The following is a 27713-nucleotide window of genomic DNA, read 5'->3' on the forward strand; positions in this document are numbered from 1 at the left end:
TTTATTATTATATACCTACCACCTAACCGTGGTTTTTTTTTCATTCTTTATACCGTCATAGTGTCATCCTAATTGTTACGAGTATACTACTATCTCTTTATCAACCAGTGTACAGTGCGGTAGTTCACGGCTGTGGCTACCTCTGTGTCGGCACACGGCAGGCAGTCCGTCCGACCAGAATTGTATTATTTATTATTATATACCTACCACCTAACCGTGGTTTTTTTTTTCATTCTTTATACCGTCATAGTGTCATCCTAATTGTTACGAGTATACTACTATCTCTTTATCAACCAGTGTACAGTGCGGTAGTTCACGGCTGTGGCTACCTCTGTGTCGGCACACGGCAGGCAGTCCGTCCGACCAGAATTGTATTATTTATTATTATATACCTACCACCTAACCGTGGTTTTTTTTTCATTCTTTATACCGTCATAGTGTCATCCTAATTGTTACGAGTATACTACTATCTCTTTATCAACCAGTGTACAGTGCGGTAGTTCACGGCTGTGGCTACCTCTGTGTCGGCACACGGCAGGCAGTCCGTCCGACCAGAATTGTATTATTTATTATTATATACCTACCACCTAACCGTGGTTTTTTTTTCATTCTTTATACCGTCATAGTGTCATCCTAATTGTTACGAGTATACTACTATCTCTTTATCAACCAGTGTACAGTGCGGTAGTTCACGGCTGTGGCTACCTCTGTGTCGGCACACGGCAGGCAGTCCGTCCGACCAGAATTGTATTATTTATTATTATATACCTACCACCTAACCGTGGTTTTTTTTTTCATTCTTTATACCGTCATAGTGTCATCCTAATTGTTACGAGTATACTACTATCTCTTTATCAACCAGTGTACAGTGCGGTAGTTCACGGCTGTGGCTACCTCTGTGTCGGCACACGGCAGGCAGTCCGTCCGACCAGAATTGTATTATTTATTATTATATACCTACCACCTAACCGTGGTTTTTTTTTTCATTCTTTATACCGTCATAGTGTCATCCTAATTGTTACGAGTATACTACTATCTCTTTATCAACCAGTGTACAGTGCGGTAGTTCACGGCTGTGGCTACCTCTGTGTCGGCACACGGCAGGCAGTCCGTCCGACCAGAATTGTATTATTTATTATTATATACCTACCACCTAACCGTGGTTTTTTTTTCATTCTTTATACCGTCATAGTGTCATCCTAATTGTTACGAGTATACTACTATCTCTTTATCAACCAGTGTACAGTGCGGTAGTTCACGGCTGTGGCTACCTCTGTGTCGGCACACGGCAGGCAGTCCGTCCGACCAGAATTGTATTATTTATTATTATATACCTACCACCTAACCGTGGTTTTTTTTTTCATTCTTTATACCGTCATAGTGTCATCCTAATTGTTACGAGTATACTACTATCTCTTTATCAACCAGTGTACAGTGCGGTAGTTCACGGCTGTGGCTACCTCTGTGTCGGCACACGGCAGGCAGTCCGTCCGACCAGAATTGTATTATTTATTATTATATACCTACCACCTAACCGTGGTTTTTTTTTCATTCTTTATACCGTCATAGTGTCATCCTAATTGTTACGAGTATACTACTATCTCTTTATCAACCAGTGTACAGTGCGGTAGTTCACGGCTGTGGCTACCTCTGTGTCGGCACACGGCAGGCAGTCCGTCCGACCAGAATTGTATTATTTATTATTATATACCTACCACCTAACCGTGGTTTTTTTTTCATTCTTTATACCGTCATAGTGTCATCCTAATTGTTACGAGTATACTACTATCTCTTTATCAACCAGTGTACAGTGCGGTAGTTCACGGCTGTGGCTACCTCTGTGTCGGCACACGGCAGGCAGTCCGTCCGACCAGAATTGTATTATTTATTATTATATACCTACCACCTAACCGTGGTTTTTTTTTTCATTCTTTATACCGTCATAGTGTCATCCTAATTGTTACGAGTATACTACTATCTCTTTATCAACCAGTGTACAGTGCGGTAGTTCACGGCTGTGGCTACCTCTGTGTCGGCACACGGCAGGCAGTCCGTCCGACCAGAATTGTATTATTTATTATTATATACCTACCACCTAACCGTGGTTTTTTTTTCATTCTTTATACCGTCATAGTGTCATCCTAATTGTTACGAGTATACTACTATCTCTTTATCAACCAGTGTACAGTGCGGTAGTTCACGGCTGTGGCTACCTCTGTGTCGGCACACGGCAGGCAGTCCGTCCGACCAGAATTGTATTATTTATTATTATATACCTACCACCTAACCGTGGTTTTTTTTTTCATTCTTTATACCGTCATAGTGTCATCCTAATTGTTACGAGTATACTACTATCTCTTTATCAACCAGTGTACAGTGCGGTAGTTCACGGCTGTGGCTACCTCTGTGTCGGCACACGGCAGGCAGTCCGTCCGACCAGAATTGTATTATTTATTATTATATACCTACCACCTAACCGTGGTTTTTTTTTCATTCTTTATACCGTCATAGTGTCATCCTAATTGTTACGAGTATACTACTATCTCTTTATCAACCAGTGTACAGTGCGGTAGTTCACGGCTGTGGCTACCTCTGTGTCGGCAGTCGGCAGGCAGTCCGTCCATCCATAATTGTATTATTATTATAATATATACCACCTAACCGTGGTTTTTTTATACCACCTAACCGTGGCAGTCCGTCCATAATTGTATACTAGTATCCAATCCATCCATCTCCATTGTTTACCTGAGGTGCCTTTTAGTTCTGCCTATAAAATATGGAGAACAAAAAAGTTGAGGTTCCAAAATTAGGGAAAGATCAAGATCCACTTCCACCTCGTGCTGAAGCTGCTGCCACTAGTCATGGCCGAGACGATGAAATGCCAGCAACGTCGTCTGCCAAGGCCGATGCCCAATGTCATAGTACAGAGCATGTCAAATCCAAAACACCAAATATCAGAAAAAAAAGGACTCCAAAACCTAAAATAAAATTGTCGGAGGAGAAGCGTAAACTTGCCAATATGCCATTTACCACACGGAGTGGCAAGGAACGGCTGAGGCCCTGGCCTATGTTCATGGCTAGTGGTTCAGCTTCACATGAGGATGGAAGCACTCAGCCTCTCGCTAGAAAACTGAAAAGACTCAAGCTGGCAAAAGCACCGCAAAGAACTGTGCGTTCTTTGAAATCCCAAATCCACAAGGAGAGTCCAATTGTGTCGTTTGCGATGCCTGACCTTCCCAACACTGGACGTGAAGAGCATGCGCCTTCCACTATTTGCATGCCCCCTGCAAGTGCTGGAAGGAGCACCCGCAGTCCAGTTCCTGATAGTCAGATTGAAGATGTCAGTGTTGAAGTACACCAGGATGAGGAGGATATGGGTGTTGCTGGCGCTGGGGAGGAAATTGACCAGGAGGATTCTGATGGTGAGGTGGTTTGTTTAAGTCAGGCACCCGGGGAGACACCTGTTGTCCGTGGGAGGAATATGGCCGTTGACATGCCAGGTGAAAATACCAAAAAAATCAGCTCTTCGGTGTGGAGGTATTTCACCAGAAATGCGGACAACAGGTGTCAAGCCGTGTGTTCCCTTTGTCAAGCTGTAATAAGTAGGGGTAAGGACGTTAACCACCTCGGAACATCCTCCCTTATACGTCACCTGCAGCGCATTCATAATAAGTCAGTGACAAGTTCAAAAACTTTGGGTGACAGCGGAAGCAGTCCACTGACCAGTAAATCCCTTCCTCTTGTAACCAAGCTCACGCAAACCACCCCACCAACTCCCTCAGTGTCAATTTCCTCCTTCCCCAGGAATGCCAATAGTCCTGCAGGCCATGTCACTGGCAAGTCTGACGAGTCCTCTCCTGCCTGGGATTCCTCCGATGCATCCTTGCGTGTAACGCCTACTGCTGCTGGCGCTGCTGTTGTTGCCGCTGGGAGTCGATGGTCATCCCAGAGGGGAAGTCGTAAGCCCACTTGTACTACTTCCAGTAAGCAATTGACTGTTCAACAGTCCTTTGCGAGGAAGATGAAATATCACAGCAGTCATCCTACTGCAAAGCGGATAACTGAGGCCTTGGCATCCTGGGTGGTGAGAAACGTGGTTCCGGTATCCATCATTACTGCAGAGCCAACTAGAGACTTGTTGGAGGTACTGTGTCCCCGGTACCAAATACCATCTAGGTTCCATTTCTCTAGGCAGGCGATACCGAAAATGTACACAGACCTCAGAAAAAGAGTCACCAGTGTCCTAAAAAATGCAGCTGTACCCAATGTCCACTTAACCACGGACATGTGGACAAGTGGAGCAGGGCAGGGTCAGGACTATATGACTGTGACAGCCCACTGGGTAGATGTATGGACTCCCGCCGCAAGAACAGCAGCGGCGGCACCAGTAGCAGCATCTCGCAAACGCCAACTCTTTCCTAGGCAGGCTACGCTTTGTATCACCGCTTTCCAGAATACGCACACAGCTGAAAACCTCTTACGGCAACTGAGGAAGATCATCGCGGAATGGCTTACCCCAATTGGACTCTCCTGTGGATTTGTGGCATCGGACAACGCCAGCAATATTGTGTGTGCATTAAATCTGGGCCAATTCCAGCACGTCCCATGTTTTGCACATACCTTGAATTTGGTGGTGCAGAATTTTTTAAAAAACGACAGGGGCGTGCAAGAGATGCTGTCGGTGGCCAGAAGAATTGCGGGACACTTTCGGCGTACAGGCACCACGTACAGAAAACTGGAGCACCACCAAAAACTACTGAACCTGCCCTGCCATCATCTGAAGCAAGAAGTGGTAACGAGGTGGAATTCAACCCTCTATATGCTTCAGAGGTTGGAGGAGCAGCAAAAGGCCATTCAAGCCTATACAATTGAGCACGATATAGTAGGTGGAATGCACCTGTCTCAAGTGCAGTGGAGAATGATTTCAACGTTGTGCAAGGTTCTGATGCCCTTTGAACTTGCCACACGTGAAGTCAGTTCAGACACTGCCAGCCTGAGTCAGGTCATTCCCCTCATCAGGCTTTTGCAGAAGAAGCTGGAGGCATTGAAGGAGGAGCTAACACGGAGCGATTCCGCTAGGCATGTGGGACTTGTGGATGCAGCCCTTAATTCGCTTAACAAGGATTCACGGGTGGTCAATCTGTTGAAATCAGAGCACTACATTTTGGCCACCGTGCTCGATCCTAGATTTAAAGCCTACCTTGGATCTCTCTTTCCGGCAGACACAGGTCTGCTGGGGTTGAAAGACCTGCTGGTGACAAAATTGTCAAGTCAAGCGGAACGCGACCTGTCAACATCTCCTCCTTCACATTCTCCCGCAACTGGGGGTGCGAGGAAAAGGCTCAGAATTCCGAGCCCACCCGCTGGCGGTGATGCAGAGCAGTCTGGAGCGACTGCTGATGCTGACATCTGGTCCGGACTGAAGGACCTGACAACGATTACGGACATGTCGTCTACTGTCACTGCATATGATTCTCTCAACATTGATAGAATGGTGGAGGATTATATGAGTGACCGCATCCAAGTAGGCACGTCACACAGTCCGTACTTATACTGGCAGGAAAAAGAGGCAATTTGGAGGCCCTTGCACAAACTGGCTTTATTCTACCTAAGTTGCCCTCCCACAAGTGTGTACTCCGAAAGAGTGTTTAGTGCCGCCGCTCACCTTGTCAGCAATCGGCGTACGAGGTTACATCCAGAAAATGTGGAGAAGATGATGTTCATTAAAATGAATTATAATCAATTCCTCCGCGGAGACATTGACCAGCAGCAATTGCCTCCACAAAGTACACAGGGAGCTGAGATGGTGGATTCCAGTGGGGACGAATTGATAATCTGTGAGGAGGGGGATGTACACGGTGATATATCGGAGGGTGAAGATGAGGTGGACATCTTGCCTCTGTAGAGCCAGTTTGTGCAAGGAGAGATTAATTGCTTCTTTTTTGGGGGGGGGTCCAAACCAACCCGTCATATCAGTCACAGTCGTGTGGCAGACCCTGTCACTGAAATGATGGGTTGGTTAAAGTGTGCATGTCCTGTTTTGTTTATACAACATAAGGGTGGGTGGGAGGGCCCAAGGATAATTCCATCTTGCACCTCTTTTTTCTTTTCTTTTTCTTTGCATCATGTGCTGATTGGGGTGGGTTTTTTGGAAGGGACACCCTGCGTGACACTGCAGTGCCACTCCTAGATGGGCCCGGTGTTTGTGTCGGCCACTAGGGTCGCTAATCTTACTCACACAGCTACCTCATTGCGCCTCTTTTTTTCTTTGCGTCATGTGCTGTTTGGGGAGGGTTTTTTGGAAGGGACATCCTGCGTGACACTGCAGTGCCACTCCTAGATGTGCCCGGTGTTTGTGTCGGCCACTAGGGTCGCTAATCTTACTCACACAGTCAGCTACCTCATTGCGCCTCTTTTTTTCTTTGCGTCATGTGCTGTTTGGGGAGGGTTTTTTGGAAGGGCCATCCTGCGTGACACTGCAGTGCCACTCCTAGATGGGCCCGGTGTTTGTGTCGGCCACTAGGGTCGCTAATCTTACTCACACAGCTACCTCATTGCGCCTCTTTTTTTCTTTGCGTCATGTGCTGTTTGGGGAGGGTTTTTTGGAAGGGACATCCTGCGTGACACTGCAGTGCCACTCCTAGATGGGCCCGGTGTTTGTGTCGGCCACTAGGGTCGCTTATCTTACTCACACAGCGACCTCGGTGCAAATTTTAGGACTAAAAATAATATTGTGAGGTGTGAGGTATTCAGAATAGACTGAAAATGAGTGTAAATTATGGTTTTTGAGGTTAATAATACTTTGGGATCAAAATGACCCCCAAATTCTATGATTTAAGCTGTTTTTTAGTGTTTTTTGAAAAAAACACCCGAATCCAAAACACACCCGAATCCGACAAAAAAAATTCGGTGAGGTTTTGCCAAAACGCGTTCGAACCCAAAACACGGCCGCGGAACCGAACCCAAAACCAAAACACAAAACCCGAAAAATTTCAGGCGCTCATCTCTAGTTTAGGTGCTTTGTGCACCTAAACCAGAGTGTAATGGGCGCAATAATTGAATGCATTTGAATTTCCCTTATATGTGTGTGTGTGATATACACACAGACACACATACTGTATTTCTTTATATAATGGACACCTCAGTTTCTATTCATTCATGTCCTGCCCCCTACTCTGTCAGACCCCTTCCCCTCTACTTTTCTGACCCCAAACGCCACTCATTCTTGTTGAGTGCTGGTGGGCCCATTCAGAATTTTGCTATGGGGCCCACAAAGGTCTAGTTACGCCACTGGGCAGGGTTATAGAGGAGGCGGTGCAAGGCATCCTGGGAACAGTCAAAGCTTTAGCCTGTTGGTGCCTTGGATCAACATCCAACTCTACACCCCGATGTTAGTGTAGTGCCTTTTGGGGTTAAGGTTTTACAGAAAGTTACAGGTTTTTTTAATTTAGTAAAATATGCCCCATTTTAAAGATAGGGCATTTAAATTTGTTGCACCTGTGCAGTACATAGCAGCCTGCAGGGCATGTACAGTGGCTTCATTTGGGTGCACATACATTGCCGGCTCCTGGTCGCAAACTGAAATTATTGTGTGTAAGTGGAATTAGCGGTGTTTATGTCATACAGGGGGGTGGGGGAGGTTTGTGGTTGGCGGGGGGCACGCTGTGCGATTATTATTTTGCATCTATACATACATGCGCTAACACCTGGACATACACTGATGTACCCACACCTAATATCCATACATACACGCCCTGACACCTGGACATACACCAACATTCCCACACCTGCATCTATACATACACATGCTGACACCTGGACATACACCAACATACAAGCACCTGCATCTATATATACACGCGCTGACAAATGGACATACACCGACGTACCCACACTTGCATCTATACATACATGCACTGACATCTGGACATACAAGCACCTGCATCTATACATACACGCGCTGACACCTGAACCTACACTGACGTTCCCACACCTGCATCTATACATACACATTCTGACACCTGGACATACACAGACGTACCCACACCTGCATCTATACATACACGCGTTGACACCTGGACGTACACTGACGTACACACACCTACATCTATATATGCATGGATGCAAATGTGGGTACGTCTGTATACGTCCAGTTGTTAGCATGTGTATGTATAGATGTTAGGTGTGGGTACATCAGTGTATGTCCAGGTGTCAGCACATGTATGTATAGATTCACATGTGGGTACGTTGGTGTACGTTTAGGGGTCAGCGTGTTTATGTATAGATGTTGGTGTGTGTATATCAGTGTACGTACAGATATAGGTGTGTGTATGTATGTATGTATGTATGTATGTATGTATGTATATGTATAGAGGAAGGTGTGATACATACATATAACACATACATGATAGATACATACATATATCACACACACGATAGATAGATAGATAGATAGAACACATACATACAAGATAGATACATACATACATACATACATGATAGATACATATATACACACACATACGATAGATAGATAAATAGATAGATAGATAGATAGATACATATATATATATATATATATATATATATCACAAACATATATGATTCATACATATATCACACACACATACATGATACATACATGAGAAAGACCTGGGATGGTGATGAGGCCCGGGCCCCCTGCTGATGTTGCGTTGAGGAAGGCAGTGTTCCAGGGCGGATGCCAGTCGGGGAGAGCGCCGCGCAGCCCGGGAAAAATACTGCTGAGGAGCTACATCTGGAAGAGCCCCAGGGAGGGAGAGTGTCACATGCCTTATCCTGCGCGGCACACTCTGCAGGCCTGCACATGGGAAGGGAGGTCTCTGGCCACACATACTCACCCTGCTGCTGAAGCCCCGCTGCTGTCCCCATCAGCGCTCTCCAGCGGGGAGCGGGGCCAGGATGAACCTCAACCTGTGAGAACTATCTTCATGATCAAGAGATCTCATATGCAAGATAAGTATGTGTTGGGAAAGGGCTGGGGAGGGCGGCTGCTCGGGCACACCCTCGTCAAGTTAAGGAGATTTAACTGAGGAACACAAGGGAACTCTCGTCTGGGGACAACAACTGCAGGGAGACCACATCTTTTCAGATGAACATGGGAGGGCGGAAGGCTGCCTAATACTGAAGCACCCTCAGACATTAAACCATATGCAACAACTATTGCAAGCATTCCTGGGGGAAGGTCTGCAGCAGACGGATTTGCATTCGGTGATGTCATCCAAGCAGTGGGCCAAAGTTGGCTGGAACCCTCATCTGTATATGAAAAGAGAAAAGGGGCATGTGGGGCATGGTGGTCTTTTGCGGCGCTTGGATAACCCCAAGTTTGCATTAAACACCCCCACCCTCCTTCGGTGTGGGGCTCATGTTGGACATGCCCAAGCCCCTGAAGCATTCTAGCTGATTTCTTGCAGCAGCTGGGCACTGTAACAGCTTCAGAGCTGATCTACAAGACAAGTAAAAGGGTGTGGGCCCTGCAGTACCACCGGTAGTTTGCATACACACATATATAGGACAGCATCTCTTATATGCCCCAGGGTCAATAAAATAGTATCCTTGTCTAGGCTATCCATCCCCTCAGATAAGGCATTTGTCCATGCCGCTACAGCACTACACACCCAGGTCGACGCAATTGCCGGTCTGAGTAAGGTACCTGAATGTGTATAAATGGACTTCAGGGTAATCTCCTGTTTGCGGTCAGCACACTCTTTGAGGGTAGCCGTATCCTGGGACGGGAGGGCTACCTTCTTGGATAAGCGTGTTAATGCTTTGTCCACCCTAGGGGAGGATTCCCATCGTAACCTATCCGTTGATGGGAAAGGATACGCCATAAGAATCCTTTTGGAAATCTGCAGTCTTTTATCTGGAGATTTCCAAGCTTTTTCACATAACTCGTTCAGCTCGTGTGAGGGGGGAAAGGTTACCTCAGGCTTCTTTCCCTTGTACATATGTACCCTCTTGTCAGCGACAGGGGGTTACTCTGTGATGTGCAAAACATTTTTTATTGCCATAATCATAAATCGAATGGATTTTGCCAATTTTGGCTGTAACTTTGCATCATCGTAATCGACACTGGAGTCAGAATCCGTGTCGGTATCTGTGTCAACAAACTGGGATAGTGGGCGCTTATGAGACCCTGACAGTCCCTGCAACATAGGATCAGGCATGGGTTGAGACCCTGACTGTCCCAAAGCTTCTGCCTTGTCTAATCTTTTGTGCAATGAGTTTACACTAGCATTTAAAACATTCCACATATCCATCCAATCAGCTGTCGGCGGAGACACCACATTCATTTGCTCCCGCTCCTCTCTAATATAGCCTTCTTCCTCAGACATGTCGACACACGTGTACCGACACACCACACACACAGGGAATGCTTTTTCTGAAGACAGTTTCCCCACAAGGCCCCTTGGAGAGACAGAGAGGGAGTATGCCAGCACACACCCCAGCGCTATATAACCCAGGAATAAAACAGTAACTTAATGTTTGCCCAGTAGTGCTGCTGTATGTAATTTGCGAATTATGTGCCCCCCCCCCTCTTTTCAACCCTCTTGTCTAACGTGGTATAAGCAGGGTAGAGTCCGGGGAGCTTCCTCTCAGCGGTGCTGTGGAGAAAAAATGGCGCTGGTGAGTGCTGAGGGAGAAGCCCCGCCCCCTCGGAGGCGGGCTTCTGTCCCGCTTAAACTGTAAAATTGGTGGGGGCTCATACATATATACAGTGCCCAGCTGTATATATGTTATATTTTTGCGAAAGAGGTTTATATTGCTGCCCAGGGCGCCCCCCCTGCGCCCTGCACCCTTACAGTGACCGGAGTATGTGAGGTGTATGGGAGCAAAGGCACACAGCTGCAGTGCTGTGCGTTACCTCAGTGAAGATCATGAAGTCTTCTGCCGCCTCTGAAGTCTTCTTTTCTTCTCATACTCACCCGGCTTCTATCTTCCGGCTCTGCGAGGGGGACGGAGGCGCGGCTCTGGGACGGACGGCGAGGGTGAGATCCTGCGTACCAATCCCTCTGGAGCTAATGGTGTCCAGTAGCCTAAGAAGCAGGACCTTGCAACTCAGAGAGTAGGGCTGCTTCTCTCCCCTCAGTCCCTCGATGAGGGAGTCTGTTGCCAGCAGTGCTCCCTGAAAATTAAAAACCTAACAAAATACTTTCTGTCAGAAAGCTCAGGAGAGCTCCTGAAAAGCACCCAGTCTCCACTGGGCACAGTATCAAACTGAGGTCTGGAGGAGGGGCATAGAGGGAGGAGCCAGTGCACACCCAGAACTAAAGTCTTTCTTAAAGTGCCCATGTCTCCTGCGGAGCCCGTCTATCCCCATGGTCCTTACGGAGTCCCCAGCATCCTCTAGGACTTTAGAGAAAATAGGATTTTAATACCTACTGGTAAATCCTTTTCTCTTAGTCCGTAGAGGATGCTGGGCACCCGTCCCAGTGCGTACTGTGTCTGCAGTTATTAAATGGCCCTTAACTCCAGAACATTTATGTGGAGACAACTTTCCTGACTTGACCATCTTCCTTGGATGTTTTCCCCCTGTGTGACCGCTCCCCAGCCTCGGAGGGTTGCATCCGTGGTCCCTAGGATCCCGTCCTGGATCCCAAACCATCGCCCCTCTAGGTGGTGAGAACTGTGCAGCCACCAATGGAGTGAGATTCTGGTCTTGGAAGACAGTATTATCCTCCGGTGCATGTGTAGGTGGGATCCGGACCACTTGTCCAACAGGTCCCACTGGAACACTCTGGCATGGAGCCTGCCAAACTGAATGGCCTCGTAGGCCGCAACCATCTTCCCCAGCAACCGAATGCATTGATGGATTAACACTCTTGCTGGTTTCAGAATTTGTTTGACCAGACTCTGGATCTCCAGAGCCATTCCACTAGAAGAAAACCTCTTCTGTGTCAGGAACATGTAAGTAGGCATCCTTTATGTCTACCAAAACCAGGAAATCTCCTTTATCCCCCGGACTGGAGATCACTACCCTGAGAGATTCCATCTTGAAATTGAATTTCTTTAGGTAGAAATTAAGGGATTTCAGATTTAAGATTGGTCTGACTGAGCCGTCCGGCTTCGGGACCACGAAGAGGCTTGAATAAAAACCTTCTCCCTGCTGACTAAGGCTGATTTGAACAATCGGTGAGGGGGAACTTCTTGAAACCCCAGTTTGTACCCTTGGGACACTATTTGTAAAACCCACGAGTCCAGGTCCGAATGAATCCAGAACTGACTGAAGAGTTTTAGACGTGCCCCCCAGTGGTGGAACTAGCGAGCAGTGGGCCCATGTGCGACAAAATGGCTTGGGCCCCCCCCCCTTCCCTTCCCATCCAAGTCCACCCCCTCACCCCTGGAGAGGATCTGGTTAGGGGGGCCTGCTCAGGGAAGTGGATACCTAGCAACAGTGCCGTAACTAGACATTTTAGCAGTGTGTGCAAGAAACGGCATTGGAGCCCCACCCCTGCATGCAAAACAGGGGCAGTGCGCGCCGTAGGCGCGCGCAAAAAAACATAGTGGCGTGGCTTCGTGGTTAAGGGGTGTGGCCACAAAATAATACCAATTCATAAAACGGTGCACAGTAGTCTCCATTATTCAAATTACGCCGCACAGTAGCACCACTACACCAGGTAGAGACCCTTTTACACCTTACGGCGGACAGATTCCTCTTTTTACACATTACAGCAGACAGCGTCCTCTTTTTACACATTACAGCAGACAGCGTCCCCTTTTTACACATTACGGCAGACAGCATCCCCCTTTTTTACACAACGGCAGACAGCGTGCCCTTGTTACACATAGCGGCAGACAGCGTACATTTTTTTCACATAACGGCAGACAGCCTGCCCTTGTTAAACATAGCGGCAGACAGCGTACACTTTTTACACATAACGGCAGACAGCCTGCCCTTGTTAAACATAGCGGCAGACAGCGTACACTTTTTTCACATAACAGCAGTCAGCCTGCCCTTGTTACACATAATGGCAGACATCGTACACTTTTTACACATTACAGCAGACAGCTTGCCCTTGTTACACATTACAGCAGACAGCTTGCCCTTGTTACACATTATGGCAGACAGCGTGCCCTTGTTACACATTACGGCAGACAGCATCCCCCTTGTTACACATTACGGCAGGCAGATTCCCCCTTGTTACACATTGCGGCAAGCAGATTCCCCCTTTTTACACATTGCGGCAAGCAGCTTCCCCCTTTTTACACATTGCGGCAGGCAGATTCCCCCTTTTTACACATTGCGGCAGGCAGTCCCCCTTTTTACACATAGCTGCAGGCAGATTCCCCCTTTTTACACATAGCGGCAGGCAGATTCCCCCTTTTTACACATTGCGGCAGGCAGTCCCCCTTTTTACACATAGCTGCAGGCAGATTCCCCCTTTTAACACATAGCTGCAGGCAGATTCCCCCCTTTTACACATAGCTGCAGGCAGATTCCCCCTTTTTACACATAGCGGCAGGCAGATTCCCCCTTTTTACACATAGCGGCAGGCAGATTCCCCCCTTTTACACATAGCGGCAGGCAGATTCCCCCTTTTTACACATAGCGGCAGGCAGTCCCAACAAAGAAAGAAAGAGAAGAAAGAAAGAAAGAAAGAAAGAAAGAAAGAAAGAAAGAAAGAAAGAAAGAAAGAAAGAAAGAAAGAAAGAAGAAAGAAAGAAAGAAAGAAGAATTATACTTACCCTCTCCGCTGGCTCAGGCTCCTCGTGCAGCTTGACGATTCCCGGGCAGTAGAGAAGGAGGAGGAGGGAGGTGGAGGAGGGAGCCGCAGCAGCGCTGTCTTATTGGTGGAGGCGCTGCTGCTGCTGCCCCTCTGCTTCACTATAGGCTGTTCTCGGAAGACAGCCTATAGTGAAGCAGAGGGGCAGCAGCAGCAGCGCCTCCACCAGTAACAAAGCGCTGCTGCGGCTCCTTCCTTCACCTCCCTCCTCCTCCTCCTCCCGCCCGTGCCGCTGCTCCTCTCATCTCCAAGCGACCATCCTCCCTCTTCGTGTGTTACAGAGGCGGCAGCGTGTCTGGTGCTGCGGCTGCTGCCCGTAGTGCCCTGGCCTGATCTGTTCGTTACGACGGGCGGGCGGCGGGAGTCGCAGGACGCAGACCTGACGGGAGCGCTGGTGTGCGGCTGCGGCATGATACAATGAGTCATTGTGACTCATTGTTATGCCGGCGGCTGTGGGCCCTTGAGTGCGGCGGGGCCCCAGTGCAATGCACTGCCTGCCCTGCCAGTAGTTCCGCCCCTGGTGCCCCCCACTGGTGTGGGCTCCTGCAAGAGAGCCCCAGCGTCATGCAGTGGATTTGGCAGAAGCAGAGGACTCTGCTCCTGCGATCTTGAAGAGGCTTCTTGGAGTCAGCATCAGCATTCCCTTGGTGAATCCACAATGCCCTACTATCCGAGACTGCCATGAAATTGGCCCGTGAGCACTTGTGCCCGGTGTAGGATTTTTAAATATGTGTAGTTTACTGTATGCAAGGGTTTAAAACCTTTTAGGAACTGAGATCTAAGGTGTATTACATGTAGTTTAAAAAAAACAAAAAAGGTTTATTTAATGGCAGTAGTTTCCAAACTGGGGTTCTTGCACTGGTAGCATAGTTTGGTGGTCCAGGACCAATTAAAATTATTTATACTTTATTAAATTGGCAAAACCATTCCCTCACAACATAACTGAACCTGAGGATGACATGCTATAGACACAATTTACTTAATTTTATATTTTTTTCTGAATTTCTCAATAAAAAAAACTTTGGCCTAGGGGTGCCGTGAAACAAATTTTGATACTATTTATTTATATAGTGCTCTTTCTCCAACAGGACTTGAGATATGGCTTCTGGAACTGAACACAGGATTCTAAATGTGGCTGTACCAAGGACCTATACAGTGGCATTACAGGTTGAGTATCCCTTATCCAAAATGCTTGGGACCAGAGGAATTTTGGATATCGGATTTTTCTGTATTTTGGAATAATTGCATACCATAACGAGATATTATGGTGATGGGACCTAAATCTAAGCACAGAATGCATTTATGTTTCATATATACCATATACACACAGCCTGAAGGTCATTTTAGCCAATATTTTTTATAACTTTGTGCATTAAACAAAGTGTGTGTACATTCACAGAATTCATTTATGTGTCATATACACCTTATACACACAGTCTGAAGTTCATTTAATACAATATTTTTAATAACTTTGAGTATTAAACAAAGTTTGTGTACACTGAGCCATCAAAAAACAAAGGTTTCACTATCTCAGTCTCACTCAAAAAAGTCCGTATTTCGGAATATTCCGTATTTCGGAATATTTGGATATGGGATACTCAACCTGTATTACTTTTTTCTGCTACTGGTTCTTTACCTATGCAAACAAGCATCTGACTTGCCTTTCCTATTGCTTTGTTACATTGCTCACCTGAAATAGTAATACTTAGATAGCTTTCCTCTTGCCATTATAATGCCCTTAATATTATAGTTAGCCTTTGTATTTTTGAGACGTGTATGATTTTGCATTTTTTGGCATTAAATGTTGCCATGTTCTTGACCATTCCTCTAGTCCAGGGGCGGAACTGCCAGAGACAACGGAGTCAGTTGCCGCCGGGCTCCAGCCCTAAAGGGGCTTCCTCCATTGCCCTCCGGCTGTTACGTGCCCTTCCTACTAAATAGACAAAGGCGCTACCAGCAGGGTCTCGCAGTTTGTACATTCCATGCCGTAACACCCTTCTTTCCACCTTTTTCAAGACCCAGCCCAGCAGCCTCGCCGCTGCCACCACCGCTAGCTGCAGCACTGCCAGCGGTGGGGTGCCCCTGCTTCTTCTCACACCACAGATAGCTGGGCAGCACTGCAACTGCCTGCCTGATTGCTCCGCCCCCTTCCGGCTCCCAAGCACCTCTGCTGCCCAGTGATCCAGGAGCCTGCTGCTAGGAAGAAGTGGCCGAGCTTCAGCAAGCGAGTCTGGACACTGGCGGAGGAAGCCATGATAACCAGATAATGGGGAGTGGAGAGCCAGTTCCAAGGTAATACTTTATACAGCTGGTTGAGATCCTGGTCGGTGGATATGGATTCCAAGAAAACCCTGGAGGTGCTTCCTTTCAAGGGAGACACTCTCTTTGGAGAAGACCTCAATAAGATTGTAGCTGATCTGGCTACTGCTAAAACAGCTTGCCTACCTAGTATGACTCCTACCACGCAGAAGGCTAAAAGTACTTTCCCTTGGCCCTTTCATCCTCAAGGTAAAGCGTACCCAAGGTCAGGCATACCCAAAGCAAGCTCATGCTTCCAGACCTGCCAAGCCCAGACTGAAGCAAGCCTGGGCTGCCCATCAGCCTGCTTCCAAAACGGACAAGCCTGCCGCATGACGGTGCAGGCCTCCCTCTGGGGGATCCCAGGGTGGGGGGCCCGACTTCTAGGTTTGGCATAATTCTAAGCTAGAGAATTCTGTTTGGAGCTTACCTTGTACTTTGTGAAGAAATAATCAGCATTGTGGCTGAGCAGATACATGTAGTGTGTGGCTGCAAACTGCATGGATCTCCTGCGTTGTAATGCTGATACTTTTTTTTTCAAAGTACCAATAGCTTCATATAATGTTCACAATTTTTATGCAGGATCAAATAGCTCAATAGGTAGGGTGTTTGATTAGAATTCAACAGATTATAGGTTTGAATCCTGGGTATGGTAGTTTGAGATGTGTTATTTAATAAAGTATGTTGTTCTGACTGCCGGCATCCTATCACCTGGGATATCATACTAAATAAATGGAGTTGATCAATTTTTTTTTATTTTTTTTTTAAACTAGGGACAATTTCCAGATACTTTTCTTTATAACTGAGATTGCCCCCTGGAACTTCACATCAGTTGACAACTATGCATGAGTGGGCAGTGCTTGCTCTGGATCTGCCCACCCATTTATGTGCCGTCATAAAAGAAAGCACAACTGACAGTTATCCTGGGCGTACACTACACAATTATCTGTCAGGCTATCTATCCAGTCTGGATGGATGGAATGAAAATCTGGTAATGTATAGGAGCAAATGTCAATTAACCATTTGCTCCCAAACACTAGAAAAGTGGTCAAAAATGGTCATTACACAAATTGGTTAAACCCAAAATTTAACCAATTTGTTTAGGGGACCATTTTTGTCCATTTTCTAGTGTTTGAGAGTAAATCGTTGATGGTCATGTGCTCACATAGATAACCGGATCTCTATTCCAACCAGCCAGTGTTGGAGATATGGTCTGCCAGATTACATAATGCATACCAGAGCCATAACTAGACTTTTTGGTGCCCTGTGACAGATAATTATATGCCCCCCCCCCTCCCCATTTTTGCAATATGGACAAAAGGCGCATGCCTTGTGGGGAAGGGGCATAACAAGATTGGTCTCAGAGAAAGCACATGAGATATGAAGATATATCTAGTATACTTGACACTCAATGGTTTGTGGTATTGCCGGGGTGCCCTCCTTAAATGCATATACAGTCACACATGGCGTGTTTGTGCAAATGGCATATCAGCAGTCAGCACTAACTGGTGACATGCCATTTGTACAAGTAAGCCAGAGGTTCCCAAACTGTGTGCCGTGGCTCCCTGGGGTGCCTCGGGACACTTGCAGGGGTGCCCTGGGTTGGTGGTCCAGGACCAATTCAAATTATTCATGGTCAATATAATAGGCAAAACCAGTGCTGGTGGCTGCCAGTCATAAAATATGTGGCCAAACAGAATCAAATCTTGTCCCTCACCACACAACTGACCTTTAGGATGACATATAAACGTGATCAACTTAATGTAATATTTCTTTCTAAATTTCTCAATAAGAAATTTTTGGCCTAGTGGTGCCGTGAAAAAAATTCTGATATTCTAGGGCGCCGTGATTCAAAAAAGTTTGGAAACCACTGAAGTAAGCCATGTGTGACTAATATATAAACATACTTTATTAAATAACACCTCAAACTATCATACCCTGGATTCAAACCTATAACCTGTTGAATTCTAATCAAATACCCTACCCATTGAGCTACTTGATCCTGCATCTATTCTAACCTCCAAAAATAGATTCAGTTGCATTTTCCAGCGTGTTTTGTTTGCGCCTTTGCAAATATCTTACATCGACAAACTTATTTAGTACTATTTTGCAAATAGGGTTACATTGTCGCAACATTGTGTTCCCTAATTGCTTGATTTTTTTAAATGCAACAATTGATAAAGACACCTGATAATTGCTCTTTGGAGTCTTATTTTGTGTCTACTTCTTATCTACATTTAATTCCCTACCTCTAATCAAGGCATTTTTAAATGCTGGGGGCTGCCAGGACGTGAGGCCTACCTAGACTTTAGATCTGAATTTGAATGTACTTGTGAACTAACTTAATTTCCTACTTCTAAATTCATTCCTAAATTCACTACTTACATTAATCCTGTAGTTGGGCATTTTGAGCCTTCAATTGTGGGCATTGTTTTGTGTCCAGACCAGCAGCTGGTGGTGTGCATTTGCTGGAAAGGCATCGAAGACCTCCGATATGCTGCATCTCCTGATGTGTGTCTCCCTCAAGTGGCTGTCAGCAAATGCATGCAAGACACCCCATTCCAAGCTGATTGTGACATCACGGAACATGCATCATAGAACAGGCATGCTAGAATATGGGTCTTCAACCTGCGACCCTCCAGCTGCTGTGGAACTACATATACCAGCATGCCCTGCCTCAGTTTTAGCATACCTTAATAGCAAAACTGTGGCAGGGCATGCTGGGATGTGTAGTTTCACAGCAGCTGGAGAGCCACAGGATGAAGACCCATGTGCTAGAGCCAAGCCGCAGGTACATTGAATGCTAGCAAGCTGAATGTTTAAATCATTTTTGTTCCGCAGCATTCCAATGCGGAAGATTCCATGGAACCAGAGATTATTCCATTGAGAAGGACATGCTGCCTTGATGACTGCACTGTGCAAATTAAATCACGGAGCCAGTTGGCTTGTGGGTGGCTCTGGTGACTGGGTGGTTGGGTGGGCGGTGTGTCGGAGGTGGAGCACATGCAAATGAATGTGTATCATCCAGCTAGTGAGAGTGAAAACTCATGCAGGAGTGTGCCTGCTTGTCAGTGGGTTATGCACCTTGCCAGGCGTCAAATCTACATGGAGCAGCTGGAGGGGACAAGAGCAGGTTTGCAAAATATAGATAGAAGAGCATATATGCTGGCGCATTCTCCATGATTGTGTCAGCTTATGTTTTGGTGCACTGCACTTTCCTCCACTAAGTTTTAGCCATTTTTGTTAAGCTCAAGTGTAGTTGCTTCTCGGCTTTTTGGCTGTGATCTTGTATCGTGGTTGAAGGGTCTGCTGGAGGGAGGGATTGTTTTCTTCATTGGCGAAAGACCAAAGATATTCCAGGATGGAAGGCTTGGGAACACTATCCGTTTTTCAGTTGTGGAAGAGCACAGAGGTCGGATTGGACTACATTCTATAGTAAAGGATACCTTTCTATTTATTGCCCCTCCCCTTATATGTGTCTGTGTTACAATAAAGCTTCGGTCTTGTGATTCCCTCACCCTCTTACACTCCACACACATAGCCTTATTAACTGTTGTATTATTGTATTGTTTAAATGTATAGTGCAGTTCATGATTTATAGTGTAGGCTGGCCTGTGCTGTAGTTCTTGAACTGTACTATACCGACAGCATTTGTATTGTGTTTTATCTGTGCTGCAACACAGTACTTATGTGTGTAATGTTTATGTATGTTTTTTTTGCTTCTTTATGTCAATAAAGACTGCTTTTTCAATCCAATATCTGAAAACAATCAATGTTTATCTTTGATGGCAATAGAAGTGGTATGATATTTGCTGCTTTTGAAAGGCAATATCTGATATGTCCCCTATCTGGGAACCATATATTAAATGGCTTTTCAGAAAAGGGAGATGGTAGAAGAGCTTTCAGTACTTGTAGGACCGATGCACATTTCCTATTCTAGCCTCCAAAAACAGATTCAGTTGCATTTTCCAGCGTGTTTTGGATGCGCCTTTGCAAATGTCTTACATCGACAAACTTATTCAGTACTATTTTGCAAATAGGGTTACATTGTTGCAACATTGTGTTCCCTAATTGCTTGATTTTTTAAATGCAACAATTGATAAAGACACCTGATAACTGCTCTGTGGAGTCTTATTTTGTGTCTACTTTTTATCTACATTTAATTCTCTACCTCTAATCAAGGCATTTTTAAGTGCTGGGGGCTGCCAGGACGTGAGGCCTACCTGGACTTTAGATCTGAATTTGAATGTACTTGTGAACTAACTTAATTTCCTACTTCTAAATTAATTCCTAAATTCACTACTTACATGAATCCTGTAGTTGGGCATTTTGGGACTTCGATTGTGGGCATTGTTTTGTGTCCAGACCAGCAGCAGGTGGTGTGCATTTGCTGGAAAGGCATCGAAGACCTCCGATATGCTGCATCTCCTGATGTGTGTCTCCCTCAAGTGTCTGTCAGCAAATGCCTGCTAGACACCCCATTCCAAGCTGATTGTGACATCACGGTACATGCATCATAGAACAGGCATGCTAGAACATGGGTCTTCAACCTGCGACCCTCCAGCTGCTGTGGAACTACACATCCCAGCATGCCCTGCCTCAGTTTTAGCATACCTTAATAGCAAAACTGTGGCAGGGCATGCTGGGATGTGTAGTTTCACAGCAGCTGGAGGGCCACAGGATGAAGACCCATGTGCTAAAGCCAAGCCGCAGGTACATTGAATGCTAGCAAGCTGAATATTTAAATCCTTTTATTCCGCAGTATTCCAATGTGGAAGATTCCATGGAACCAGAGATACTTCCATTGAGAAGGACATGCTGCCTGGATGACTACACTGTGCAAATTAAATCACGGAGCCAGTTGGCTTGTGGGTGGCTCTGGTCACTGGGTGGTTGGGTGGGTGGTGTGTCGGAGGTGGAGCACATGCAAATGATTGTGTATCATCCAGCTAGTGAGAGAGAAAACTCATGCAGGAGTGTGCCTGCTTGTCAGTGGGTTATGCACCTTTCCAGACGTCAAATCTACATGGAGCAGCTGGAGAGGACAAGAGCAGGTTTGCAAAATATAGACAGAAGAGCTCTCCAGCCTAGTTTGATGTCTGTTTCCACTTCTCTTTTCTTGAGCCGCTCCCTTCTATGCCCTTGCGCACTATCCTGACTTCTCCCATCTGCTTACTTTGTGCCTTCCAACGCACAATGCGAACTACAGGTAGTGCTGCAGGGCCCACACCCTTTTACTTGCCATACAGAGCAGCTCTGGAGCTGTTACAGTGCCCAGCTTCTGCAAGAAATCAGCTTGAATGCTTCAGGGGCTGGGGCATAGCCAACATGAGCCCCGCACCGAAGGAGGGTGGAGGTGTTTAATGCGAACTATAGGTCATCCAAGCGCCGCAAAAGGCCGCCATGCCCTGCATGCCCCTTTTCTCTTTTAATATGCAGACGAGGGTTAAAGCCAACTTTGACCCACTGCTTGGATGACATCACCATATGCAAATCCATCTGCTGCAGGCCTTCCCCCAGGAATGCTTGCACTAGTTGTTGCATTTGGTTTGTTGTTTGGGGGTGCTTCAGTATTAGGCAGCCTTCTGCCCTCCCATGTTCATCTGAAAATATGTGTTCTCCCTGCAGTTGTTGTCCCCAGATGAGAGTTCCCTTGTGCTGCCTCAGTTGAATCTTCTTTACTTGACAGAGATGTGCCTGAGCATCGGCCCTCCCCAGCCCTATCCCAAATCATACTTATTTTGCATAGGAGATACCATGGTCATGAAGATTGTTCTCCCAGGGTGAGGTTCATTCATTGCATTCTGGGTATGCTGACCCCTGTGATTTCCCCAAATGTGGGAAACTTGACTGCATTATTTGTGGTAGTGGGGGACTGTGTTTGTGCTTTCCTCTGGTCAGCTCTGGTAAAAGTCAGATTTCTTTGTCTCAGATCTTCCTCTAGCCTTGTTCTTCTTTCGAGAGTTCCCTTGTGCTGCCTCAGTTGGATCTCCTTTACTTGACAGGGGGGTGCCCAAGCAGCGACCCTCCCCAGCTCTAGCCCAACTCCTACTTACCTGCCAGGTGAGATACTATGATCATGAAGGTGCTTCTCCCAGGGCAAGGCTCACCCATTGCACTCTGGGTGTGCTGCCCCTGTGATTTCCCCAAATGTGGGAAACTTGACTGCATAATTTGTGTTTCCACTGGTTGGCTTTCATATAATTCAGATCTCTTTGTCTCAGGTCTCTCTCCAGCCTAGTTTGCAGTCTGTTTCCACTTCTTTTTTTTTGAGCCCCTCCCTTCTATACCCTTGTGCACTATCCTGACTTCTCCTCCTGTCTGCTTACTTTGTGCCTTCCAATGCACAATGCAAACTACAGGTAGTGCTGCAGGGCCCACAACTTTTACTTGCATTACAGAGCAGCTCTGGAGCTGTTACAGTGCCAAGCTGCTGCAAGAAATCAGCTTGAATGCTTCAGGGGCTGGGGCATTGCCAACATGAGCCCCACACCGAAGGAGGGTGGGGGTGTTTAATGCGAACTAAGGGTCATCTAAGCGCCGCAAAAGGCCGCCATTCCCTGCATACCCCTTTTCTCTTTTCATATGCAGATGAGGGTTCCAGCCAACTTTGGCCCACTGCTTGGATGACATCACTGTATGCAAATCCGTCTTCTGCAGACCTTCCCCCAGGAATGCTTGTACTAGTTGTTGCATTTGGTTTGTTGTTTGGGGGTGCTTCAGTATTAGGCAGCCTTCTGCCCTCCCATGTTCATCTGAAAATATGTGTTCTCCCTGCAGTTGTTGTCCCCAGATGAGAGTTCCCTTGTGCTGCCTCAGTTGAATCTCCTTTACTTGACAGAGATGTGCCTGAGCAGCGGCCCTCCCCAGCCCTATCCCAAATCATACTTATTTTGCATAGGAGATATCATGGTAATGAAGACTGTTATCCCAGGGTGAGGTTCATTCATTGCATTCTGGGTATGCTGACCCCTGTGATTTCCCCAAATGTGGGAAACTCGACTTCATTATTTGTGGTAGTGGGGGACTGTGTTTGTGCTTTCCTCTGGTCAGCTCTGGTAAAAGTCAGATTTATTTGTCTCAGATCTTCCTCTAGCCTTGTTCTTCTTTCGAGAGTTCCCTTGTGCTGACTCAGTTGGATCTCCTTCACTTGACAGGGAAGTGCCCGAGCAGCGACCCTACCCAGCTCTAGCCCAACTCCTACTTACCTGCCAGGTGAGATACTATGATCATGAAGGTGCTTCTCCAAGGGCAAGGCTCACCCATTGCACTCTGGGTGTGCTGCTCTTGCGATTTCCCCAAATGTGGGAAACTTGACTGCATAATTTGTGTTTCCCCTGGTCGGCTCTCGTATAATTCAGATCTCTTTGTCTCAGGTCTCTCTCCAGCCTAGTTTGCTGTCTGTTTCCACTTCTCTTTTCTTGAGCCGCTCCCTTCTATGCCCTTGCGCACTATTATGACCTCTCCTGTCTGCTTACTTTGTGCCTTCCAACGTCAATGCAAACTACAGGTAGTGCTGCAGGGCCCACACCCTTTTACATGCTTTACAGAGCAGCTCTGGAGCTGTTACAGTGCCCAGCTGCTGCAAGAAATCAGCTTGAATGCTTCAGGGGCTGGGGCATAGCCAACATGAGCACCACACCGAAGGAGGGTGGAGGTGTTTAATGTGAATTAGGGGTCATCCAAGCGCCGCAAAAGGCCGCCATGCCCTGCACATCCCTTTTTTCTTTTCATATGCAGACGAGGGTTGAAGCCAACTTTGACCCACTGCTTGGATGACATCACCATATGCAAATCCATCTGCTGCAGGCCTTCCCCCAGGAATGCTTGCACTAGTTGTTGCATTTGGTTTGTTGTTTGGGGGTGCTTCAGTATTAGGCAGCCTTCTGCCCTCCCATGTTCATCTGAAAATATGTGTTCTCCCTGCAGTTGTTGTCCGCAGATGAGAGTTCCCTTGTGCTGCCTCAGTTGAATCTCCTTTACTTGACAGAGATGTGCCTGAGCAGCGGCCCTCCCCAGCTCTATCCCAAATCATACTTATTTTGCATAGGAGATGCCATGGTCATGAAGATTGTTCTCCCAGATTGAGGTTCATTCATTGCATTCTGGGTATGCTGACCCCTGTGATTTCCCCAAATGTGGGAAACTTGACTGCATTATTTGTGGTAGTGGGGGACTGTGTTTGTGCTTTCCTCTGGTCAGCTCTGGTAAAAGTCAGATTTCTTTGTCTCAGATCTTCCTCTAGCCTTGTTCTTCTTTCGAGAGTTCCCTTGTGCTGCCTCAGTTGGATCTCCTTCACTTGACAGGGGGGTGCCCGAGCAGCGACCCTCCCCAGCTCTAGCCCAACTCCTACTTACCTGCCAGGTGAGATACTATGATCATGTAGGTGCTTCTCCCAGGGCAAGGCTCACCCATCGCACTCTGGGTGTGCTGCCCCTGTGATTTCCCAAAATGTGGGAAACTTGACTGCATAATTTGTGTTTCCCCTGGTCGGCTCTCGTATAATTCAGATGTCTTTGTCTCAGGTCTCTCTCCAGCCTAGTTTGCTGTCTGTTTCCACTTCTCTTTTCTTGAGCCGCTCCCTTCTATGCCCTTGCGCACTATCCTGACTTCTCCCGTCTGCTTACTTTGTGCCTTCCAACGCACAATGCGAACTACAGGTAGTGCTGCAGGGCCCACACCCTTTTACTTGCCTTACAGAGCAGCTCTGGAGCTGTTACAGTGCCCAGCTGCTGCAAGAAATCAGCTTGAATGCTTCAGGGGCTGGGGCATAGCCAACATGAGCCCCACACCGAAGGAGGGTGGAGGTGTTTAATGCGAACTATAGGTCATCCAAGCGCCGCAAAAGGCCGCCATGCCCTGCACGCCCCTCTTCTCTATTCATATGCAGATGAGGGTTGAAGCCAACTTTGACCCACTGCTTGGATGACATCACCATATGCAAATCCATCTGCTGCAGGCCTTCCCCCAGGAATGCTTGCACTAGTTGTTGCATTTGGTTTGTTGTTTGGGGGTGCTTCAGTATTAGGCAGCCTTCTGCCCTCCCATGTTCATCTGAAAATATGTGTTCTCCCTGCAGTTGTTGTCCCCAGATGAGAGTTCCCTTGTGCTGCCTCAGTTGAATCTCCTTTACTTGACAGAGATGTGCCTGAGCAGCGGCCCTCCCCAGCTCTATCCCAAATTATACTTATTTTGCATAGGAGATACCATGGTCATGAAGATTGTTTTCCCAGGGTGAGGTTCATTCATTGCATTCTGGGTATGCTGACCCCTGTGATTTCCCCAAATGTGGGAAACTGGACTGCATTATTTGTGGTAGTGAGGGACTGTGTTTGTGCTTTCCTCTGGTCAGCTCTGGTAAAAGTCAGATTTCTTTGTCTCAGATCTTCCTCTAGCCTTGTTCTTCTTTCGAGAGTTCTCTTGTGCTGCCTCAGTTGGATCTCCTTCACTTGACAGGGGGGTGCCCGAGCAGCGACCCTCCCCAGCTCTAGCCCAACTCCTACTTACCTGCCAGGTGAGATACTATGATCATGAAGGTGCTTCTCCCAGGGCAAGGCTCACCCATTGCACTCTGGGTGTGCTACTCCTGCGGTTTCCCCAAATGTTGGACACTTGACTGCATAATTTGTGTTTCACCTGGTCGGCTCTCGTATAATTCAGATCTCTTTGTCTCAGGTCTCTCTCCAGCCTAATTTGCAGTCTGTTTCCACTTCTCTTTTCTTGAGTTGCTCCCTTCTATGCCCTTGCGCACTATCCTGACTTCTCCTGTCTGCTTACTTTGTGCCTTCCAACGCACAATGCAAACTACAGGTAGTGCTGCAGGGCCCACACCCTTTTACTTGCCTTACAGAGCAGCTTTGGAGCTGTTACAGTGCCCAGCTGCTGCAAGAAATCAGCTTGAATGCTTCAGGGGCTGGGGCATAGCCATCATGAGCCCCACACCGAGGGAGCAACTCGAAAGAAGAACAAGGCTAGAGGAAGATCTGAGACAAAGAAATCTGACTTTTACCAGAGCTGACCAGAGGAAAGCACAAACACAGTCCCTCACTACCACAAATAATGCAGTCCAGTTTCCCACATTTGGGGAAATCACAGGGGTCAGCATACCCAGAATGCAATGAATGAACCTCACCCTGGGAAAACAATCTTCATGACCATGGTATCTCCTATGCAAAATAAGTATGATTTGGGATAGAGCTGGGGAGGGCCGCTGCTCAGGCACATCTCTGTCAAGTAAAGGAGATTCAACTGAGGCAGCACAAGGGAACTCTCATCTGGGGACAACAACTGCAGGGAGAACACATATTTTCAGTTGAACATGGGAGGGCAGAAGGCTGCCTAATACTGAAGCACCCCCAAACAACAAACCAAATGCAACAACTAGTGCAAGCATTCCTGGGGGAAGGCCTGCAGCAGATGGATTTGCATATGGTGATGTCATCCAAGCAGTGGGTCAAAGTTGGCTTCAACCCTCATCTGCATATGAATAGAGAAGAGGGGCGTGCAGGGCATGGCGGCCTTTTGCGGCGCTTGGATGACCCCTAGTTCGCATTAAACACCTCCACCCTCCTTCGGTGTAGGGCTCATGTTGGCTATGCCCCAGCCCCTGAAGCATTCAAGCTGATTTCTTGCAGCAGCTGGGCACTGTAACAGCTCCAGAGCTGCTCTGTAAGGCAAGTAAAAGGGTGTGGGCCCTGCAGCACTACCTGTAGTTCGCATTGTGCGTTGGAAGGCACAAAGTAAGCAGACGGGAGAAGTCAGGATAGTGCGCAAGGGCATAGAAGGGAGCGGCTCAAGAAAAGAGAAGTGGAAACAGACAGCAAACTAGGCTGGAGAGAGACCTGAGACAAAGACATCTGAATTATACGAGAGCCGACCAGGGGAAACACAAATTATGCAGTCAAGTTTCCCACATTTGGAGAAATCACAGGGGCAGCACACCCAGAGTGCGATGGGTGAGCCTTGCCCTGGGAGAAGCACCTACATGATCATAGTATCTCACCTGGCAGGTAAGTAGGAGTTGGGCTAGAGCTGGGGAGGGTCGCTGCTCGGGCACCCCCCTGTCAAGTGAAGGAGATCCAACTGAGGCAGCACAAGGGAACTCTCGAAAGAAGAACAAGGCTAGAGGAAGATCTGAGACAAAGAAATCTGACTTTTACCAGAGCTGACCAGAGGAAAGCACAAACACAGTCCCCCACTACCACAAATAATGCAGTCAAGTTTCCCACATTTGGGGAAATCACAGGGGTCAGCATACCCAGAATGCAATGAATGAACCTCAACCTGGGAGAACAATCTTCATGACCATGGTATCTCCTATGCAAAATAAGTATGATTTGGGATAGAGCTGGGGAGGGCCGCTGCTCAGGCACATCTCTGTCAAGTAAAGGAGATTCAACTGAGGCAGCACAAGGGAACTCTCATCTGGGGACAACAACTGCAGGGAGAACACATATTTTCAGATGAACATGGGAGGGCAGAAGGCTGCCTAATACTGAAGCACCCCCAAACAACAAACCAAATGCAACAACTAGTGCAAGCATTCCTGGGGGAAGGCCTGCAGCAGATGGATTTGCATATGGTGATGTCATCCAAGCAGTGGGTCAAAGTTGGCTTCAACCCTCGTCTGCATATGAAAAGAAAAAAGGGATG

The 27713-nt window shown here is 47.1% G+C and overlaps 11 non-coding genes across 11 annotated transcripts; 8 read left to right on the forward strand and 3 right to left on the reverse strand.

The window, feature by feature from the left end:
- The first annotated feature begins 21793 nt into the window (after positions 1-21793).
- On the forward strand, positions 21794-21957 carry LOC134898810 (U1 spliceosomal RNA). The gene has a single exon (XR_010172500.1). It is a non-coding gene; the product is annotated as a U1 spliceosomal RNA (small nuclear RNA).
- A 152-nt stretch (positions 21958-22109) lies between these two features.
- Positions 22110-22272, forward strand: LOC134899313 (U1 spliceosomal RNA). The gene has a single exon (XR_010172992.1). It is a non-coding gene; the product is annotated as a U1 spliceosomal RNA (small nuclear RNA).
- Positions 22273-22945: 673 nt separating this feature from the next.
- LOC134899161 (U1 spliceosomal RNA) lies at positions 22946-23109 on the forward strand. Its single transcript, XR_010172844.1, has one exon. It is a non-coding gene; the product is annotated as a U1 spliceosomal RNA (small nuclear RNA).
- Positions 23110-23261: 152 nt separating this feature from the next.
- LOC134899429 (U1 spliceosomal RNA) lies at positions 23262-23424 on the forward strand. Its single transcript, XR_010173106.1, has one exon. It is a non-coding gene; the product is annotated as a U1 spliceosomal RNA (small nuclear RNA).
- Positions 23425-24094: 670 nt separating this feature from the next.
- Positions 24095-24258, forward strand: LOC134899149 (U1 spliceosomal RNA). Its single transcript, XR_010172831.1, has one exon. It is a non-coding gene; the product is annotated as a U1 spliceosomal RNA (small nuclear RNA).
- Positions 24259-24410: 152 nt separating this feature from the next.
- LOC134899574 (U1 spliceosomal RNA) lies at positions 24411-24573 on the forward strand. The gene has a single exon (XR_010173229.1). It is a non-coding gene; the product is annotated as a U1 spliceosomal RNA (small nuclear RNA).
- A 671-nt stretch (positions 24574-25244) lies between these two features.
- Positions 25245-25408, forward strand: LOC134898964 (U1 spliceosomal RNA). Its single transcript, XR_010172652.1, has one exon. It is a non-coding gene; the product is annotated as a U1 spliceosomal RNA (small nuclear RNA).
- Positions 25409-25560: 152 nt separating this feature from the next.
- Positions 25561-25723, forward strand: LOC134899534 (U1 spliceosomal RNA). The gene has a single exon (XR_010173206.1). It is a non-coding gene; the product is annotated as a U1 spliceosomal RNA (small nuclear RNA).
- Positions 25724-26080: 357 nt separating this feature from the next.
- LOC134898965 (U1 spliceosomal RNA) lies at positions 26081-26244 on the reverse strand. Its single transcript, XR_010172653.1, has one exon. It is a non-coding gene; the product is annotated as a U1 spliceosomal RNA (small nuclear RNA).
- A 671-nt stretch (positions 26245-26915) lies between these two features.
- On the reverse strand, positions 26916-27078 carry LOC134899593 (U1 spliceosomal RNA). Its single transcript, XR_010173246.1, has one exon. It is a non-coding gene; the product is annotated as a U1 spliceosomal RNA (small nuclear RNA).
- Positions 27079-27230: 152 nt separating this feature from the next.
- On the reverse strand, positions 27231-27394 carry LOC134898923 (U1 spliceosomal RNA). The gene has a single exon (XR_010172612.1). It is a non-coding gene; the product is annotated as a U1 spliceosomal RNA (small nuclear RNA).
- Between the last annotated feature and the right edge of the window lie 319 nt (positions 27395-27713).

Source organism: Pseudophryne corroboree, chromosome 3, assembly GCF_028390025.1.
Source record: "Pseudophryne corroboree isolate aPseCor3 chromosome 3, aPseCor3.hap2, whole genome shotgun sequence".
Classification (NCBI taxonomy): Eukaryota; Metazoa; Chordata; class Amphibia; order Anura; family Myobatrachidae; genus Pseudophryne; species Pseudophryne corroboree.